Source organism: Phacochoerus africanus, chromosome 8 (assembly GCF_016906955.1).
Source record: "Phacochoerus africanus isolate WHEZ1 chromosome 8, ROS_Pafr_v1, whole genome shotgun sequence".
Taxonomy (NCBI): Eukaryota; Metazoa; Chordata; class Mammalia; order Artiodactyla; family Suidae; genus Phacochoerus; species Phacochoerus africanus.
In genome coordinates this window covers 168,896,624-168,916,091 of record NC_062551.1, presented here as the reverse complement: position 1 = coordinate 168,916,091, position 19,468 = coordinate 168,896,624, and the positions used below count along the sequence as shown (strand labels likewise).

Sequence of the window (19,468 nt, the reverse complement as noted above, 5' to 3'; positions counted from 1 at the left end):
GGATGTTTCATCTCAGTGGGGCCACACAGTATGTGCTCTTTTGCATCCGGCTTCTTTCGCTCATTGTCCTTTGCTTTCAGGGTTTCAGTATCTCAAGGTACTTCTCTGAGTCCCGCTGGCCCCCATTATAGTTTCGCAGCCGTAAAGCCAGGGAGCTCACGCCGTCTGGGGTGGGTGCTGCGAGCTCTCGGGACAGCATGGGGCCTGGCCGCAGAGGGAGAGCACCGGGCAGGGTGGGAGTCAGGCGGGAGATGGGCGTCACAGCCTGGACAGTCTGGGGCCAGCAGCCGAACCAGTGGGTAGGAATCCGTGGTGCAGGGACGCTGGGAGCCCTGAAGGACACGCGGAGGGCCCCAGGGGACAGCTGCCTGCAGACCCGATTCTCTGAGCTGCCCAGCCCAGTCATTTCTAAGGCGGCCCCAAAGCTCCAGCAGGAGGTGTGGGTCCCCGGGACCTGACTGGTTCAGATCTAAGGGTGCACAACAATAACGCAGGCACTAGCCGAGAGGCAGCACCTCCTGGCAGGAAACCCCAAAAGGCTAAAGAGAGCCAGTGCCTCGGTCCGAGGCAGTCTGTACAGGAACTGATTGATTAATTAATTAATTCGCTAATTCTTCTTTTTTTTTTTCCAGTTCTAACTTGCTTTATTCCACAGAGGAGCTGAGGTAGTTTACAAAAACAAACCAGGAGCTCGAATTAGAAACGATGCAGTGAGCTGGGGAATTGGAAGACATAAGGCCCAGCGCAGAAGGGGTGGAAGAACACAGAGAAGACGCTTCGGAGCCCCACGTGGTGGCTCGGTTTGGGCCCCGGGTTCTGGGTAGGGCTTCCTGGCAGTAAAAGAAGGAAGGACAACACAGCCTGTGTCACCTTCTCAGTGTCCTGCCCGTAAGCGTAGCGGTTGCCCCGAAAAAGCATAGCTCTTCTTGGCACTAAGATCTGAAGAGAATTCCGCCCACACTGTTCCAAACAGGGACCCATTCACAAAGCCATTCCTCCAGCACGTCTTGGGCCGCGACGCGCCAGCTCTGGGCTGGTTCTGCCAGGCTCTAAAGATGCCAGGCGGGCCCCACTCTTTACATCAATTAGCTCTGGCTTGGGAAACGCTGTGCCTGCCGTTTGGTGACCACCAGGCCACATTTCGCCAGAGACATATAGCACCTGTTCGGTTATTTATATAAAACTTCAATGTCCTTTGACTTGAATTCGACGTATTCAACCAGAGCCTCGTATTAGCAATAGGGATAAGGATGTAACTGTCAACTCTAAGTTTTTATTGAATTTTTTTTCCCATCTTTTTAGAGCCGCACCCGCATGGCATACGGAGGTTCCCAGCCTAGAGGCGGAATCAGAGCAGTAGCTGCCAGCCTACACCACAGCCACAGCAATGTGGGATCCTTAACCCACTGAGCAAGGCCAGGGATCGAGCCTGCGTCCTCATGGATACTGGTCAGACTCATTTCCACTGAGCCACGACAGGAACGTCTACTGAATTGTTTTAAGAGAAAGAAATTACTATTAACATAAGGACGTTCACCCACGTTCCCCCAAAACCACTTTGTGTTTTATCGGCAGTTTGTGTGCTGCGAAAATCCCGCATTTTCCTCACGATGCACTGGGGTACGTACCCCTTCCATGGACCTCGAAGTTCCCGCTCACCCATCCGCCTGCCAGAGTGATGGAGCTGGCCTCTGCGCAGACCTGGTTTAGCCTCCCCATCAAGCCCATGATCACAGAGCTGGGAGAGCCTCTGAGGGGCATCCTGTTCAAAGCCACGTGTGACAGGCGCAGATGCAGAGGCCCAGGGAGCAGAAGGGACTTGCCCCCAGTTAGAAAGCTGGCGACAGGATAGGTGCCAGCATTTCTTTCAGCCTCGCCTCCAAAGTCACTGCTCACACGGACAGGGGGCCATTTACCTGACCAAAGACTGGCACCCACCAAAGGCAGGGGGACTGGGGTTTCATCCAACAGCAAGTCCCATGAGGGAGGGAACCATGTCTCTTTAGTTCACCAGAGTCACTCAGCACCTAGCACTCTGCCCGGCACACAGCAGGTGTTCAGAGAACAATCCTGAGATGTTCACAGCGAGTTCTGGGTGACAGTCACTTTTGGGGGGCATGGGAGGGGCCTGCGATTGTGGGGGGGCTATGCAGCAGCTTCTGCTGTACCCGCTGAAGTTTTTTGAAGCAGGGTAGTGGGTTTACCACCGCTTGTTCTATTACTGCGTATTCTGTTGTTCTGGTTGTTTGGCTGAAATATTTTTTAAAATATAAAAAGATGTGTCAAGTACATGAATAAAGCTAATATTAGCTCTTTAACAAGTGTGACTTTCTCTGCTAACATATCTCAAGGGACGAACTGGAGTGGAAAGAAACGGCTCTGATTTCCATGGCAGGTGGACCCCAGCTGGGGGAGGGGATCTTCTCAGCCTGTCACCTGTCCCTCCACTGCCGAAGCCTGTGGCACTTGGGGGGAGGTGAATCTGAGCATGACGGAGGCCCACGGAGGCAGATCTATCTCAAGCAGGCCATGGCATCCTTGGCACGGCTCACAATAGCTGAGCCAGGTCTGGGCCCCACTTGGAGAGAGTCCTCGCTGGATCCACGAGAGCTTCAATGATCAACCCCACATCCAGGCAAGCAGCATTTTCATGAAACCAAGCCACCAAATCCTTGTTCCCCATCCGCAAACATGACAGGTCCTGGCACACATATTTAGTGAACAACAGGCTACTTGGTTGGGTCAAATGCCAAGCCGGGATGTATGCTGAGATTGCCAAGATGAGCCCACAGTCTCGGAGTCTCAGGGCTGGAAGGTGTCTTCGAGGGCACCAGCGCACCCCTCATCCATGACTCAAGCCTCACTTAGGGTCTGCTCTCAGGAGGTCACTGCTGGGGCAGCCAGCATCGCTCTTTGCTTTTTTGCAAGGGGGCGGGGATGCATTTCCTTCTCTCTCTCTCTGTTTTTTTGTTTTTTTTTTTTTTTTTGATTTTGTAAAAATTGAATCTCCCTGTGTGCATTTCTCTGTATCTTGCTTTTCTCACGGATAACCTTTCTAGATCAAAGGCCAACATGTTTTTGAGCAGACGCTCAAAACCAGGCAGGGTTATAAGCACATCACCGGCCTCGAGCCTATAGGGCAGAGGCGTTGCCGATTCCTCCTTCACCAAAGAGAAGCCCGATGGAGGCTGATGGTCAGAGTGCCGTGTAAGGTGGTTTTGGGGATCCGGATCTGAATCCTGGCAGTCTGCTTCCGGCCCCTGTGTTCCCAGCTGCTGCACTTTCCTGGTCTTTATAAACAGATCCAGGGTCTCATCGTTTTAATAGCTGAATGATAGGCCATGCTTTGAATATAACACCTTCAAGCTTTCTTTACTGTTGAGTTTCGTATTTTTTTCTTTTCTTTTCTTTTTTTTTTTTTGCCACTAGAATTTTGCAATAAACATCCTTTGTACACATATCTTTACAGACAAGTGCTATTGTTCCATAGGCCGGATTCCCAGAAGTAGGGCCCTGGGTCAAAGGGTATGTGTGTTTTGGGTCGAAATAGCTGTGGGGCCTATTGTTCCGGAGGATAAGCCAGGCGATTCTCGCTCGCTGGTTTGGATTCTGTCTTGAGAGTCACACAGGACACCCTTCCTTTAGCACAACCCCCTGGGATGCTGGATAACAGTCTTCACTACCTCAGTTTCCCCAGATGTCCCTCTGGCAACATGGTTGGGGTCCCCTGTGGCTGGTCCAGGTACCTCCTCAGGAGGAGAGATGCAAGTCCAGAGGGGCCTGGTTATCTTCAGCTCCCCCAGCTCATACGCATGCCGTCCTGAGAAAGAGGCCCTTTGTGAAATATCAGAGGGCAGACACATCCTCCCCCTGCCGCCCCCCAAGGACAAAATGGACTCATTCTTCACTTAGAGAAAATGCCAGTGATTTTGGAGCCGGACAGACCTTCGTGCATCTTCCAGCTCAGTGCCTTCGTTTACAAAAGAGAACTGCCTGGAGGGCAATGACCAGCCCAGGTTCACACGCGGGACGTGTGACAGCCTTTCCCCGAGCCAGGAGCAGGGTCACTGGGAGGCACTTTTCTCTCGCTTCTCCGCCTGCTGGTTCCTAGGACCATCTTACTAGAAAGGCGTAGTGTAAATATTTTGCTAAGCAGCCAAGAGAGGAAACTTACCCAGGCTGAGCTGCCCTGCGCTGGGCGCTGGCCATGGACACAATGCTCAATGAGGGCCATTATCGAGGAAGGGAGGGCTGTTGTTCCGCTGCGGGACGGTGCCAGAGCCCGGAGCCACCAGGCTTGCCACTCTGGCTGCCACACAGAACAGTCTCCTTGCGCTCAGCAGACGCTGCGGTTATGCAATGCTGGGCCAGGAGGTTAACTCTCCCAGGACAGGAGCCAAGCCTTGTTCCTTCCTGCCCGAGTGCATCCATCTGAAAATGCTCAAAATTGAGGGCCTCCGTGTTTGCAAAAAAAAAAAAAAAAAAAAAAAAAGCTCGGGCCCTGAACCTGCTGGTTTATTCCAAAGGGCAGAGTGTGCCCCTCCCTGCAGCTCCTGGCACTTCCCCCGAGGTCCTGGGCCCACGCCATGGTGTCTGCTTGCTGCTTTTCAGCATCGCTCGCAGGCCTCCCAACCCTGCCTCCTCATCGGGGCTCCTGCTCATTCCCTCTGCCTAGAACGCTCCTGTCCCTTCTCTTCCTCTGGCAGTTGTGTCTGGTCGAAGCCCCCGCCCCTTTTAAGACACAAGTTCCACCCCACATCCTCAAAGGCTCCCCTGACCACCCCAGCCACCAGTGACCTAAGCTGACCTGGTGTGTTTTCAAGCCAGAAGAGATCTGGGAAGTTATCCATCCAACTGCCCCATTTTCCAGATGACAAAACTGAGGCTGAGAGAGGCGGACCAACCTGAGAGCAGAGTGAGCACATGTGAGAGCCTCAGCAGGGCTCTCCTCCCTGGACTTTCTCTTCCATGACGCATCCCATCTGTTGGCGGATCGGGGTGGCTCTGCCTTCAGACTGTGCCCAGGATCCAACCGCTTTCCAGGACCGCCGCCCTGGTCCACGACGCCAGCACCTCCTGACGACGGCACAAGCCTCTCCAGCTGCCCTGGCTTCTGGCCGCGTGGCCTCCGCACACAGCCGGGCGTGCTTTCCAGCCCGCTGGGCAGACCGGGCTACTCCAGGGCTTCGACCTCCAACGGCTCCTGCAGTATCCGCACTTGCTCGCCCTCTGCCGTCCCCTCTCCAGCCTCCTTTCCCCCTTCGCCCCCACCCGCCCGGCCCCGACAGCCACGCTGGCCTCCTGGCCGTTCCCACCCCGGCAGGATCCGGCCTGCGATCTCCTCTCCCACAGGCCCCAGGGCTCCCTCCCTCACCCCACACGTCTGCGCAAATGCCGCGTCCCAGGCAGGCCGGTCCTGACCCCCCGATTCCTTTCCTTTCCTGTTGTCGTCTGGTCACCTGCTACATACTTTACGTAAGTGACAGGTAACGTCTTTATATTTATAGATACCTAGATGGTATCTTTAATATCTCACAACATAGTATGTGACAGGGTGACAATATATTCATCTATATTCCTCTACTAAAACGTAATAGCAAGAGTCAAGAATTTGTGTGTCATGTTACCCTCAAACGAGACGTGGCACCTTCTGTCCAGGCAGGACTGATTTTTTTTAAATTTTATGACAGCATCTGCAGCACATGGACGTTCCCAGGCCAGGGTTAGAGACTGAATCTGAGCCACAGCTGTAACCTAGGCCACAGCGGCAGCAAGGCTAGATCCTCCTATTCTTTCTTTTCTTTTCTTTTCTTTTTTTGCTTTCTAGGGGTGCACCCGCGACATATGGGGACTCCCAGGCTCGAGGTCGAACCGGAGCTGTAGCCACCGGCTTACACCACAGCCACAGCCATGTGGGGTCCGAGCCACATCTGCGACCTACCCCACCGCTCACGGCAGCGCCGGAGCCTTAACCCACTGAGCGAGGACAGGGATCGAACCAACTTCCCCATGGATCCTAGTCGGGTTCGTTAACCGCGGAGCCCGAAGGGAACGCCCGGCAGGACCGATTTTAAGGATGACTGGGCTTTCTGAGGTGGTGCCAGCAATGGAGGTCCTGGTATCACTGTGCCACTGAGCGTGTGAGCAGTGGGGGAGGGACGCGTTTGGGGGCACACGCAGGGTCAGCGGAAAGAAAGACTCTGGAGGCTCCAGGAAGGCCAGCTGGGAGGCTGCCCAGATGCTGTATTTTTAGGGCCTTAAGGGGGGGAAACACCCAGACACCTAGGCCTCCGTGCCTCCCCCACCCGGCCCAGGCAGGCCTGGTCCAGAATGGCTCATTCACAGAGGCGGCCACACAGAGGCTGCTCAGATGGGGCCGAGGACCTGGGGACGGCGGGCTCCTCCCTGCTCTTAGACACCTTGAATCTGCGCGTCCTGGAGTCTCTCTGTTTTTTCAAGCCCTCCAGGGAGGGACGTGCAGGCCCCACTGGGCTTAGGGGGCCGGGATCAGGCGGCTTCCTCGGCCACAGAGCTCTATTCCCAGTGACAAATATCTGTGGAACGAACAAAGAGAGCGATGGAAGGGACAGGGGAAAGTCAGGCACAGGAGAGGAAGGCGAAGGCTCCAGGCCGCAAAGTCATCCCCAGGAAGCATGCCAACCAGAACCGGGCAGAGACAAAATGGCAGGGCTTGTCCGGACCCGAGGATCCAGGAGTCGCCGCTCTCCCACACCTGCAGCTCCGCCGGCCGGGAGCACAGATCCCAAGCAAACAGAAACTCGTGATTTTGGCTTTATTGGGATTGACATTTTTATTTACCTGTGGCACAATTTCTTTGAGGTTGGCCGGTTTGATTCTAAAGAGGCCCAGGCAGAGTTACCCGGGGGACTGGCTGTCAGAAGCTCTTTTCTCGGTCTGCCCTGGCCCGTCCTGATCTCGCTCCCCTGACCCCCGCGCTCTTCTCCGATTCCTTCCCCCAAGCCTTTTCTTCCGGACGCCTGGGCACATTCCTCAGGCTCTGGTCCCTAATCCCCTACTTGTCTCACTCTGCATTTCTCGCCTGTCTTTCTAGCAGCTTCCACAGCTGCACACATCACCTGCCCAGCCTCGGACTCCCCAGCTCTGCCTCCCCAGCTGCCAACATCTTGGCTTAACCACCGCGCTGGCCTCTTGTGTTCAAAACGCTTGGCACCAAACGCATCTTTTCTCCTCCTCTGTCTCTGGTATCACCAGTCTCCTAAACTCCCAGGCTTGCAGCCTCAGCATAATCTCAGAACTCTGCTCTGCTGTGCCCCCGGATCACCCACCCATCCTTCCGCCCATTCATTCTCTCACGTGGTCAGCACCTGCTGACCAAACAGCAGTGTGCACCAGGCTGTGCCGGGCACTGGGGACAGTCACCGTGCCTGCGGTGTGGACAGTCCCTCGCCCTCTGCGGAACCTCCAGGACCATCCCGGATCCTGTTCCGGAACCGATCCGTCCTATCTCTGCAAGTCATTTGCAGTGGGACCTTGGCCGAGTCCCTTGCCGTGTCTGAGCTTGGGTGTCCTCGTCTGCTCTGGGCGAGGATTAGGCCTCCCACCCCCCGCTCTCCAGCCGGGCCAAGGCCCCCCGCAGGTGACAGCGATCTGAAGGAGACTCGGGACTGTCACCCCAGCCACGGCACAGCCGCCTCTCGCTCGCAGACCATGACCGTCCTTGAACCCGTGAGGCTCCTAGCTTCCAGTCTGAGACGGGGCCCCAGAAGATGCATTTTAAAGACCCCCCCCCCCCCGCCCCGCCCCAGGCCATTCTGTTGGAGCAGAGGAAGTTGCGGATCAGACTTGAGAGAAATTCTGGCCTACAGGATCAAGCCTAAACTTCCCTACTACCCCGGCAGCTCCTGCTCAGACTCTCGCCCTCCTGGTCTGTTCATTCATCACCCTGAACCCGGAACCGGGGCTGCTCTTCTCTGGCCATTTCCCAAGCACGGAAAGCCCTCCTGGCCTCCCTCCCTCTGAGAAGTCTCTTCCCTGCGCGGTAGAGTCCCGTTCAGATGCCTTCTCCTTCCTCCGACTTGTCATCGGTACCCTAACAATCCATGCACGCTCATTTCCCGCCTGGTTGCTGGCTGGCTTTTCACCAGCTCACATCCTAGCTTCCTAACCTGCCTGTAAGCGCCCTGCAGGCACCATCTGCAGATCCATTGTGTTCAATCGCAGATGCTTAGCGAGCATCTTCAAACACCTAAACCTGCGCTGCAGTGTCTCAGAAAGCAGGAAGGCAGCACCCCTGCCTGGGGGTGCCCTCTCTGAGTCAAGACAGAGCGGCAGCAAAGATAGGGGGCCCCAGGATCCCAGGGCAAAGGTTCCTAATGCCATAGGGGAGGGGCACACAGGAGGCAGAGGACTGAAGTCTAAGCAGTTCCACGGGAGCAGGAAGCGGGACACGGACAAGGGGACGGCTGGACTGGGCATGCTGAGCCACGGAGCTGGACTGGCCTGCAGGTCAGGGGTTGGCATGTCCAGCCCGCTGCCTGCTTTCGTCCATCGACTTTTACGGGAATTCAGACACGCCCATCCTTCAACACGTTCAGGGCTGCTTTCACGAAACGACAGCGGCGGTGAGTCGCTGCAAGAGACGGGATGGCCGGCAGAGCTTCAAATATGTACGTCTGGCCATTTCGAGAGAAAGTTTTGCGGACCCCTGCCGTAGCCACTGAAAGCTCTGGGTGGATTTTAAGCAAGAGGCAGCATGGCCAGATTTGTGTTTTACCTTTCTTTTATTTGGGGCCAACGGAGGGATGGGCTGGAGAGGCCAAGCCGGCAGGAAGGGAAGGGGCTTGGGAGGCTGGCGTAACCAAGGGTTGGGTGATTGATTAAGAGATTTATTGAGCGTGGCTGCGCACCCAGCTTTGGGCTAAGCCCTTCACCCATCATCCCTCATTGAATCTGCACGGTGACCATGAACAGAGCAAGCAGTGTTGTTATCCCTGTCTTACACATGGGGCACAGAGAGGTGAAGCGATTCGCTCAAGGTCACACAGCCGGTATGCGGCAGAGCCAGGTTGCAAAGTGCCAAGCTCAAGGCCTCTGGGGTTGAGCCTGTTTGCTTGTTGGCAGATCCCCCCGAGCCTCTCTGAGAATTCACAGAACACAAGTCCGCTCCTGGAGAAACTCTACCCTGAGTCTAGTTGGGCAGGAAGTGGTAGGCAGGCGTGTGGCTATTTTGGAATAGCGACACGAAAACCCACGAAACTTCCTACCTGTCCTGTTTTGCTCCCATCTGTCCTCGGAAACAAGGCTGCCCCTCTCTCAGATGAAAAGGTGTTTCTCCCCACACAGTGGCTCTGCCGCTGGTGGCGGGAGCGCACACTAAGCTTAGCACACGTGTGCTATTTTTACAGGACCGTGTAAACAAACAGGGCTATGTCAATAAGAAGAAAATGAGGTCACCCTTTGAAAAAACCTAAAAATGCTCATCTTCTATGGAGTGAGCAGCAGAACCTCAGAAAGAACTCGTGCTTTTGTACCCAAGAGGCCGTCTCCAGCCCACAGCCTCCCAAGGCCACCAGCCCACCCCTCCCGGCCTTGCGCCCGCCAGGGGAAGGCAGGGGGCCTGGGAGCCGGGACTCCAGGGTTTTATTCCCGGCTGTGTGGGCTTTGCCTCGAATGCCCAAAGCCCCTGCCCCACCCTGGTCCCCACCCCCCGGAGGCCGGGACGCCTGCCCCCATCCAGGTCACTCGCAGGCACTGCCCACGCTCACGCGTCCTCCTCCCGCCGACCCAGAGGTCCCCTGTGCCACCGTCTCCCTTGTCCCCTCCCCGCCGGAGTGGCCCCAAAGGTGCTCCGCGTGATGATCGGAAGAGATCTGTGAGCCCCTTTCACACCCTCCGCCACCGTTTCTTTGCACACTTTTCGTCTTGTCCCACGCGCTCCGGACCTGGGCTTCCGAGCTCATGGCTGGAGGTCATCAGAGCAGCTCCGGGTGACCAGCAATTTGTAGGAAAGGCCTCCGACTTTGGCAGGAGCTCCTGAGGCTTCTCGGCACGTCCCAAGTACTTTTCCACGACCAACCCCCTGTCCCCACCCCTTCCCCCTCCCCGCCCATGACACGGCATCATCTCAGGTCCCCTCCGCCGTCTTTCGCCAGGTCCCCCTCTGCCCCCCAGCCCCAGCTCTCCGCACGCCGGGCCCCTCCGTTATCCTTCTGCACAGAAACGACAGCCACACCAGCATTTGCCAAAGGGGGCAGTTTTCAAACTCTCTCTGCAGAGAAGCTTCAGGGGGTCTTCAAATATCCGGCGAGAATTTTACTCTAAAAATACAGTGTGGCGCCCACGAAAACTGTTCTGGAAAATGGACTTGCCCACTTGAACGTGTTCTAAGGCCCATCGTAACACGGAGTCGAGCCTTCGGGTGCGGCCACCTTCGGGCAGTGTGTGCAGACCTCGGCTCCACCTCGGTCTGGGTGCATCTTGAACTTCGGCCCTGAAATGTCTTCAACCAGAAAGACTGGAGCTCTTTATCAGGCATCTTTATGTTGCTGTTTTGAACATTCAGGCCTATACACTGCTTATATAAAACCATGCAAACACGCACACGCTATCGCTTTTGCTGACGGGAGGCTCGATTACGTGGATTATCAGGAAATGTCGCAAAGGCTGGCGTGCTTCCCGCGTGTTGTAATAAGAAGGAATTCAAGCAGTTGCTTGATCCTGCCAGGGACGCAAGCCAGAATCCCCTCTCCTCCTGCCCCACGCAGTGTGGCACTGATGCCACACGCCGTGGAGTGAAGGCCGTCCTGGGCCGCGAGGGCGGCCGTGAGAGGTCGGTTTCCAATCCCATCGTCTGAGTGATACTGTGCAGCCAAGCCACGCAAGACGCAAACGACAGAGCAACCCTGGGTGTGGCCGCGGCCACACCGATAGGACAATCTGCTGGAACAGAGGCCAGCAAACTTTTCTCAAGGGCCAGAGAGTAAATATGTTTGGCTTTTTGTGGGACAGCCAGTCTCTGTTACAACTACGCAACTCTGCCATTAGAGTGGGAAAGCGGCCGTAGACAATGTTGAAACGAACGGCTTGGCGCTGGTCCAGTAACATTTCATTTGCAAAACTCAGGCGGTAGCCTGGGGTTGGGCCCACGGGCTGTCCTTGGCTGACCCTGATCCATCCCCCGAGCTTTCGGTGTGTTTTCAATGCATCCGAGCCGCGCTGCTGCTCTGCTCAGGGAATTTTCATAATAACTGGATGCTAGCATTTTGAACTTCAGAAATAAATGCGTATTCATAAACTACCACTCGGCACTCCATGCAGGTTTTGCCTTTTTGAAATGGCTTCTAAAACGACGCAAGTTTGAAAAGTAATCGCAGGAAGCTTTGCTGCTGAGAAAATGCGTTTACACCTAGTGTTCAATTCGATGCACCTCTGGGTCACGTATTCAGAAACCCCATTGATTCTGGAGAAAGCCAGACTAAAGCCAGGCTGGGACCAACGGCAGGGGACCATGTCGCCACAATCCCTTGGCGGGGAATAATTCCAAACACGCCCGTTCCCAAGCCTCGGATGGTGTTCACGGGCCTCCCCCTGCACGGGGGCTTCTCTGAGACTGGCCCGTGCTTAGCGTCTACCCGGCACCCGTGCCCACCTGGGCCTGAGCCCTTCGCCTCGTTCAGATGTCGTACATTCAGCCTCCCCTGTGGCGGCTGTGGGAGCTGTGCCAGCAGCGGGTCCCGAGCGTCTGGACACTCCGCGAGCACTGAGTCAGCACCCCATTAATGACACATGCTGGTATTCCCCAGAGGGAGCACGGGAAGGGGTGGCGACCAGAGTTCTCACTGGCACGGACAGCTCATTTCCCTCTGGGCCAGTCCCATCCCCGACAGATTCTTTCCTGCAGCTGGCAGGGCCCACATGGCCAAAAAGAGAGCCTGAGGGCGACGTAGGGCAGGGCAAGTGCCAAGTGTGGGGAGGCTCCCCCAGCCGCCTGCCCCGTGACAGTCTCCCCACAGCTCCGCTTTCAGCCCTCAGACCTTCCCCACGTCCAGCCTAGTTTGAGGAGCTCCTGCACACTTTGCCGGGTAAGCCCAGACCCTGCCCCGAGACTGCTGGTGGAGGAGACCCCGGCAGCTGCCTGTGCCACGCGTGGAAGGAGATACATGCTAAATCGAGGTACTATACGCTGCCCCAGGATGCCAGGGGAGGGGGCCCGCTGGGTCCTACATGGTGCTACTGGTTTCTACTCAAATGAAGACATTCCCGGGGGAGTGGTCATCCTTGACCGCCGTCACTGCCCTTTCTCAGGAAGCATCTTGGCGGGGAAGAAAGTTCTGGGTCTTCTGCAGTCAAGGCTCTGCTCCATGCACGTTGCGTGGCTGTCTTTAAAATTACTGGACCTTCCCAGGGCCCAAGTCCCTGCACAGAAGAGGCAAGAGACCCAGGCCGGCCGGGCTTTTCTGCAGGACTCGGTCTTGCCTGGAAAGCGTCAGGCCCCGGGTGCGTATTGTTCCCGTAGCTTCACCCCGAGTCCTCCTAGGACCACAAGGCAGAGCCCAGTACGGCAACGAGGAGGGTGGAGTGGCAGCAGATCTGCCTGCCTGAGTCAGAGGGCTGCCCGCGTTGGGGGGCCCCCGGCCGGGGGTTCAGCAACATCCCAGGGCCTCGGCTGAATCTGCCCGGCAGCCCTGGGGGCGGGGGGGGGGGCAAGGGCCACGAGTCTCCCATTTTCCAATCGAGGGAAACGAATCCACACGCCTCCCAAACCAGGAAAATGTCGGAGCCAGGAACTGAACTTGGAGAGACCCAGAGCTTCCACTCTTAAGAACCACATCAAACATTCCCTCAAAATGAGGCTCACGGACCCAGTCCTTCTTCCTCAGAGCCCAGGGGATGCTTCTCCCACCTCTGCTGGAGAACCCTGGTCATTGTCTGGGTCTGGGGTCCCTGGGGTGCAGCTGAGCTGTAGGCAGAGGCCCGGACCCCGCGGTGCAAGCGGTTGCAGAGATGCTGTCTCTGCGAGGTGCCGGAGGCCCTGGCCTCCTCTCGGTAAGTGGGCAAACTTCCGCTTGGGGGGAAGGGAACGAGCACTGCTCAGGGCCCACCAGGCTGGCAAGCACCTGCTAGGCCTCTCAGCCCAGCCCACAGACCCAAATCCCCAGAGACCTCAAAAGAAGGCCCAGCGTCCCCAGACTTTGGCTGTATCAGAACAAAAATACAGATGCCTGTGAATCCCAACCTGAGGGCCTGCTTCAGAGGGCTTGCATGGGCATGGGTGGGCCAAGACATCTTTTCTTTAAAAAAAAAAAAAAAAAAAAAAGGAAAAAAACCAGGCACCGTCCCACCCCCACACCAACTCCCTGGGTGACTCCGATGCACTCCACAGCCAGACAAAACACCCAAAGACAAATTCCCGACCCGAAGCGCTTCCAACACCGCACGCCGAACCGGAAGCACAGCCTAAACGGCTCACCTGAAACCACAGCTCAGACCTGAAGAGCTCAAAACAGATTCCCTGTAGATCTACACCCTGCCGTGCGGGGGGCCCTCCCCAAGCCAAGCCAACCCATCTCTCAGAGGTGGGGCCCTGCTGCTGGAATTTTTAAAGCCTCTCCCGGTGTTCTCATACGCGTGCAGCCGGCTAGAGAGGCCGACGTTCTCCTCGTTTGGTCCCGTCCAGGGGTGGGGGTGGGGGGCTGAAGATGCTGCTTTGCCTTTGACACTCACTGTGCCCCTCTGACTAGGGAGCGGGGCGCGGGGCAGGGGCTCTTTAGGGCAGAGCCATCCCGGGGGGGGGGAGGGAGATCAGAGAAGGGGGTGGAGCTCTGGCCCCCAGGAGGACCACGGGGGTTGGGGGGGGGCGGTGGCACGCAGGGAGGCTGGGGTCCCTTAGGAGGAACTGTTGTCAGGGACAGCAGAGTAACTGAGGGACCGGGGAGACAGCACTGAATTTTGGGGAGACAGCGCGGGGGCAGTGAAAGAGTACTGGCCCCCCAAGATCTTTCCTCCCCACCAAGGATGTCCCTCCCGGGAGGGCCAGCGTTCCCAGAGGCTCGAGGAAGGCGGTCACCACCAGGACCAGCGCCACCGTCACCATGCACTTCGAAGAGGAAGGGCTCCAGCAAGGTCATGCGAGGAAGACCCAGGGCACGCACGGGGACCCCAGCAGGCGCACGCACGGGGACCCCAGCAGGCGCACACGGGACCCGCCGTTTCCTACCTGTGTTGAAGGCACCACTTTCGATGACCAAAACTAAAACGCTGTTCTCTCTGAAGACCAGAGTTCATGTCCACTCCTGGGGCAGCTGCCTCCTCTCACGCTCTGCCTCCTCCCTGCGGAAGGGAGAGCCCGCCTGGCCAGGGGCTCCTGGGGCTTCCTCCATGAACTAGTGTGAGGCTGCCTGGTTCGGGCCGCGAATCCTGTGGGGATGGCAGAAAGCACGGTCAAAAGCGTTTGCCTGGTTGACTTCTTCAGACACAGAACGATGTCTGCCTGGTCCTAGGAGGCCCGGGCCCCCAGCTCCTCCCAGGCTGCTTGTCTCGGTGCTGGGCCAGATCCCCCGGGTCTGGGGACCCAGTGTGGCTTGGTGGCCCTGGTGCCTCCCACATTCTCCCCTGCGCCCGACATCTGACTTCTCTGAGCTTCTACTTCTTCACCAGTAAGCAGGCAGAATTCTAAGACAACCCCGAGGTTTCCTGCCCCCCTGACGTATGCATCCTGTGTGATTGCCAGGACTAGAAGGGGTGGACTGGCTAACAAACAGGAGGGTTATAGAGCACACTTGACCTTAAAATAGGGAGATTATTCGGTGGCCTTCACCTGAGAAAGTCCTTTAGGAGTTCCCATTGTGGCTCAGTGGGTTAAGAACCCAGCATAGTGTCCACAGAGATGCGGGTTCAATCCCTGGACTCACTCAGTGGGTTAAGGATCCGGCGTTGCCATGAACTGCGGACGCAGCTTGGGTCTGGTGTTGCTGTGGCTGTGGCGTGGCCGGCAGCTGCAGCTCCGATTGGACCCCTGGCCTGGGAACCTCCACATGCCACAGGAGCGGCCCTAAAAGAGGGGAAAAAGGAAAAAAGGAAAGCACAAGAGAGTCCTTTAAAAGCAGAGTTTTCTCCGGTTGGCCACAGAAGAGGACGTTACCGGTTAGAATCGGGAGAAAGGAATGGACATGGACTCGCTGACTTGAGGATGGGGGTGGAGGGAGAGGAGCTGGGGGGGAGAGGACCTGACGGAGGCCTCCTGGACCTGAAAGCCACCATCCGCTGACCCCGAACCCTGGGACCTGGATTCTAGCAACTGAACGAGCCTGGACACGTGGAATTTCCCCCACTGCCTCCAGCCGAGGAGCCACAGCCTCCAGACACCTCGACTGCAGCCCTGCGCAGAGAACCTGGCCGCTCAGCGCCGGACCCTGAGACCAGAGAGCTGTGAGCTGGCAAAGAAGGGCTGTTTTAGGGCCGCTGCGATGGCGGCCACTTGTCACACCGGGGTCCGGGTGAGAATTAAACACCACGACAGACACAAGAGCACATTGTATTCCCCATGTCACCAAACAAAACAGAGCACTGAAGCCCAGGGAAGCGACAACAGGTACCCGCATTGGTTTTTTAATCACCGGCTTCCTGGGCCATTGTAAGAATTCAAACAAGGAACCCAGAGGCATGTGTCTCATGATCTAGAAAGGCCTGAGCTGTTCTAGTTGAATGTGGCATACGGTGCGTCACCTCCATCGCTGCTCTGGTTTGTGTGCTGGAGGCAGTGTGGAGTGATGGCTGGGAGTCAGGCTCCTAAGACCAGGATAGCTGGGTTCAAGTCCACGCCTTCTACTCCTACCTCTGCTTTGGAAAGCTGCTTAGCCTCGCTGACCCCGACAAGGGGGCTAAGAACAGCAAGCACCTTCCAGGGGTTAACGCTTCGTACATGTAAAAGGCTCAGACCAACGTGTGGCACGTGCTTTGGCCCCTGCAATGCAAAGGATGCTATCCCAGTGCATCTCGTAATCTAGGTCTGCAGGACCCTGCACGCAGGGGGCGCTGTCACCTTCCTTCTTGACATGCTTTTTATGTCAGCCTTGGAATGGTTCCTGTTTTGGTAACTCCATCCCACTCCTGATTCCCACGAAGGTACAGCTCACCAAAGTCCCTCTGCCGTCCCCCACCCTGCTACGCCCGCCATGCTCTCAAATCCAGCCAGCTCCACGCCACCCACACCCTCGGGCAGCGTGGCAACACCACGGAGCTGTGTGGTTGAACTTGCTCTGTGGTTGCCTACCTACCACTCCCTGGTTCTTTGTGTGTGTGTGTGTGTGTGTGTGTGTGTCTTTTTTCCCTTTTCTAAGGCCGCTTCCGCGACATATGGAGGTTCCCTAGGCTAGGGGTCGAATCGGAGCTGTAGCCACTGGCCTACGCCAGAGCCACAGCAACGCGGGATCTGAGCCGCATCTGCAACCTACACCACAGCTCATGGCAACGCCGGATCCTTAACCCACTGAGCAAGGCCAGGGACCGAACCCGCAACCTCATGGTTCCTAGTCAGATTCGTTAACCACTGCGCCACGACGGGAACTCCCACTCCCTGGTTCTGTCGTCCAAAGCATCCACACCTCTCACCACTCCACGTTCTCATCCTCCTCAGATCCGACCTCACGCCCTCCAACGGACCCCATTTCTTAGAAAACCAGCTGGCTCTACCCCAGGGGAGAAGCACCGAGGCCTCAGGCACGTCATTCTACAAACACAGTCCACGATTTCCCACCGCCGAGCCCCGCCTACCTGGCCAAATCCTACCCAGCCTCCCCTCCAACCGGACCTGCGTCCTGCCTTCCCAGAACACCTCTCAGGATACGTGACAGCACCCCCGGTGCACAGACTGCAGGCGTCTGCGAGCCTTGGCAGGCGGCGCGCACCTGGGGCCGCCCGTCTGACTCGTCTCCATCCCTCAGAGCAGCTGCCGTGTGTCCCGCACAGCGCAGCGCAAGTCTCTCTAGAACCTCATTCGGCTGCTCACTCACTGAGCAGACGTGCGTTCAGCGCCAGGCCGGGTGGCAGGTCCTGGAGATGGAAGATGACAAAGATTCTGTCCCTCTTCAAGGGGGTCATCAGTGGCGGGGGGGGCGGGCGCGGAGGGGCAGGAGGGCAAAGAAATGCATCACGAGGCCTAAGCCGCTACACAGGGAAGGTGTAAAGAAAAGAGCAATCCATTCTGATGCTGGCTAAACGTGTGTGTGTGTGTGTGTTTACGTGAGGGCATTTCAAACCAAGGAGTCACGGTCCGCAGACAGGAGACCCCAACGGACTGAAGGTTCGAGACACTGCATGCTGCCCCCTGCGGCTGGAGGGAGGGGCTGTGACAGCTCAGGAGGGAAGAGTTGGGCAGGGAAAGAACCTGGTCCCCGAGATTGTCTGACCTGACCCTCCGGTGGAGTGAGGTCACCGAACGGCTTTCACCAGTGACGTGATGCGGTCAGGCCCAGGCGCTGGGGCAGGTCACGGGATCGGGTCAGAGGCGTGAGCCACCTCCTCTCACTCAGCATCACCGAAGGCCGCTCCCTCCGGTGGCGGCAGGTGGGAGGGCGCGGCAGACACAGCTGGGCCAAGGTCATGGGGAATGAGACCCACGCCTGAGGCTCTGCAGGGTAAACTGAACCCGACGTCTCCCTCCTCTCCCCCAAACACCCCGAAATGAAAAGAGCAAGATGAAAAGAGGAGCAGGTCCAGAGTGGCACCAGCAAGTCTGAGGAAAAGCAGACTGGTGGGAGCGCCGGAGAATCGAATCAGAGCTAAGCCAGCCTTGCCCAACACCCGCAGGGAAAGGCCCCCCGGCCACATACCCAGGAAACTCGGGCAGAGGCCACAGAGCTGGGGCAGGGCCGGAGGGGTGGCATTCCTGAAATCCAAGGATAATGAGAAAAGCCTCCAAAGAGGCCAAAGGTGAGGGAGGGGTGGGGGACAGAAACCCCTGGCAGGACACCTCGCTGTCTTCAGGAGCATAACTCACTTCTTCCGCGCAACTCCAGCCCCGGCAAATAGCTGACTGTTCGCTACAAAAGCAGGCTGAGGGATCAGCTCTTCTTTGAACCCCTTGCCTGGCCTCAGAATTCCTCCTCAGAATAAACATTTCTCCAAAGAAGATATACAGATGGCCAAAAAACACATGAAAAAATGCTCAACATCGCTGATTATAAGAGAAATGCAAAGCAAAACTACCATGAGATACCACCTCACACCAGTGAGAATGGCCATCATTAATAAATCCACAAATAACAAGTGCTGGAGGGGCTGTGGAGAAAGGGAACCCTCCTACACTGCTGGTGGGAATGTAAACTGGTACAGCCACTATGGAGAAAACAGTTTGGAGATACCTTAGAAATCTATACATAGAACTTCCATATGACCCCACAATCCCACTCTTGGGCATCTATCCGGACAAAACTCTACTTAAAAGAGACACGTGCACCCGCATGTTCATTGCAGCACTATTCACAATAGCCAGGACATGGAAACAACCCAAATGTCCATCGACAGATGATTGGATTCGGAAGAGGTGGTATATATACACAATGGAATACTACTCAGCCATAAAAAAGAATGACATAATGCCATTTGCAGCAACATGGATGGAGCTAGAGAATCTCATACTGAGTGAAATGAGCCAGAAAGACAAAGACAAATACCATATGATATCACTTATAACTGGAATCTAATATCCAGCACAAATGAACATCTCCTTAGAAAAGAAAATCATGGACTTGGAAAATAGACTTGTGGCTGCCTGATGGGAGGGGGAGGGAGTGGGAGGGATCAGGAGCTTGGGCTTATCAGACACAACTTAGAACAGATTTACAAGGAGATCCTGCTGAATAGCATTGAGAACTTTGTCTAGATACTCATGTTGCAACAGAAGAAAGGCTGGGGGAAAAATGTAATTGTAATGTATACATGTAAGGATAACCTGACCCCCTTGCTGTACAGTGGGAAAAAAATAATAATAAATAATTAAAAAAAAAAAAAAAAGAATTCCTCCTCACTGTTCTCATCGGCCCGGACCATTGCGCCCGTACTCCTCATGCAAGCCAATCAAGCCCCAGGCGGACACACCCATTCTAGAGGCTTCCAACCCTCGGCAAACCCCAGCCTCGTCTCATTCCTCCAGGTATCTGTGGAGGCGACGTGCCCCCCGCCCAGGTAAGCAGTAAACCCAGCTTCCTATCTGACATTCTGCACCAGTTCTGAGAATCAAGCTGACTTTGGACTTGACATCTGCATCATTCACGGCGAGAGGGCCACAGAGCCAAGACTACAGAGCTGTGAGGAAAAACGGCAGAAACCCTGCGCACCGTTCCTCAGCCGAGTCTCAAACCCAAAGAGAGAAGTACTAAAAATAGCACGCCGCCCACTTGTCTTCTCTTTAAAAAACTACTCAAGGAATTACTCCAACAAAATAAAAACTGTGTCAGAAGAAGTACCTCAAGAAAGGTCAAGACAGGGA

General features: G+C 56.2%; 1 protein-coding gene across 1 annotated transcript in view; it reads right to left on the bottom strand.

Annotated features, from left to right (window-relative positions):
- HIVEP3 (HIVEP zinc finger 3) overlaps positions 1-19,468 on the bottom strand; it is a 126,927-nt gene that overhangs the window by 80,598 nt on the left and 26,861 nt on the right. The window contains 1 exon segment of the mRNA XM_047789528.1: positions 14,198-14,397. The gene's annotated coding sequence lies outside the window, so the exon portion shown is untranslated.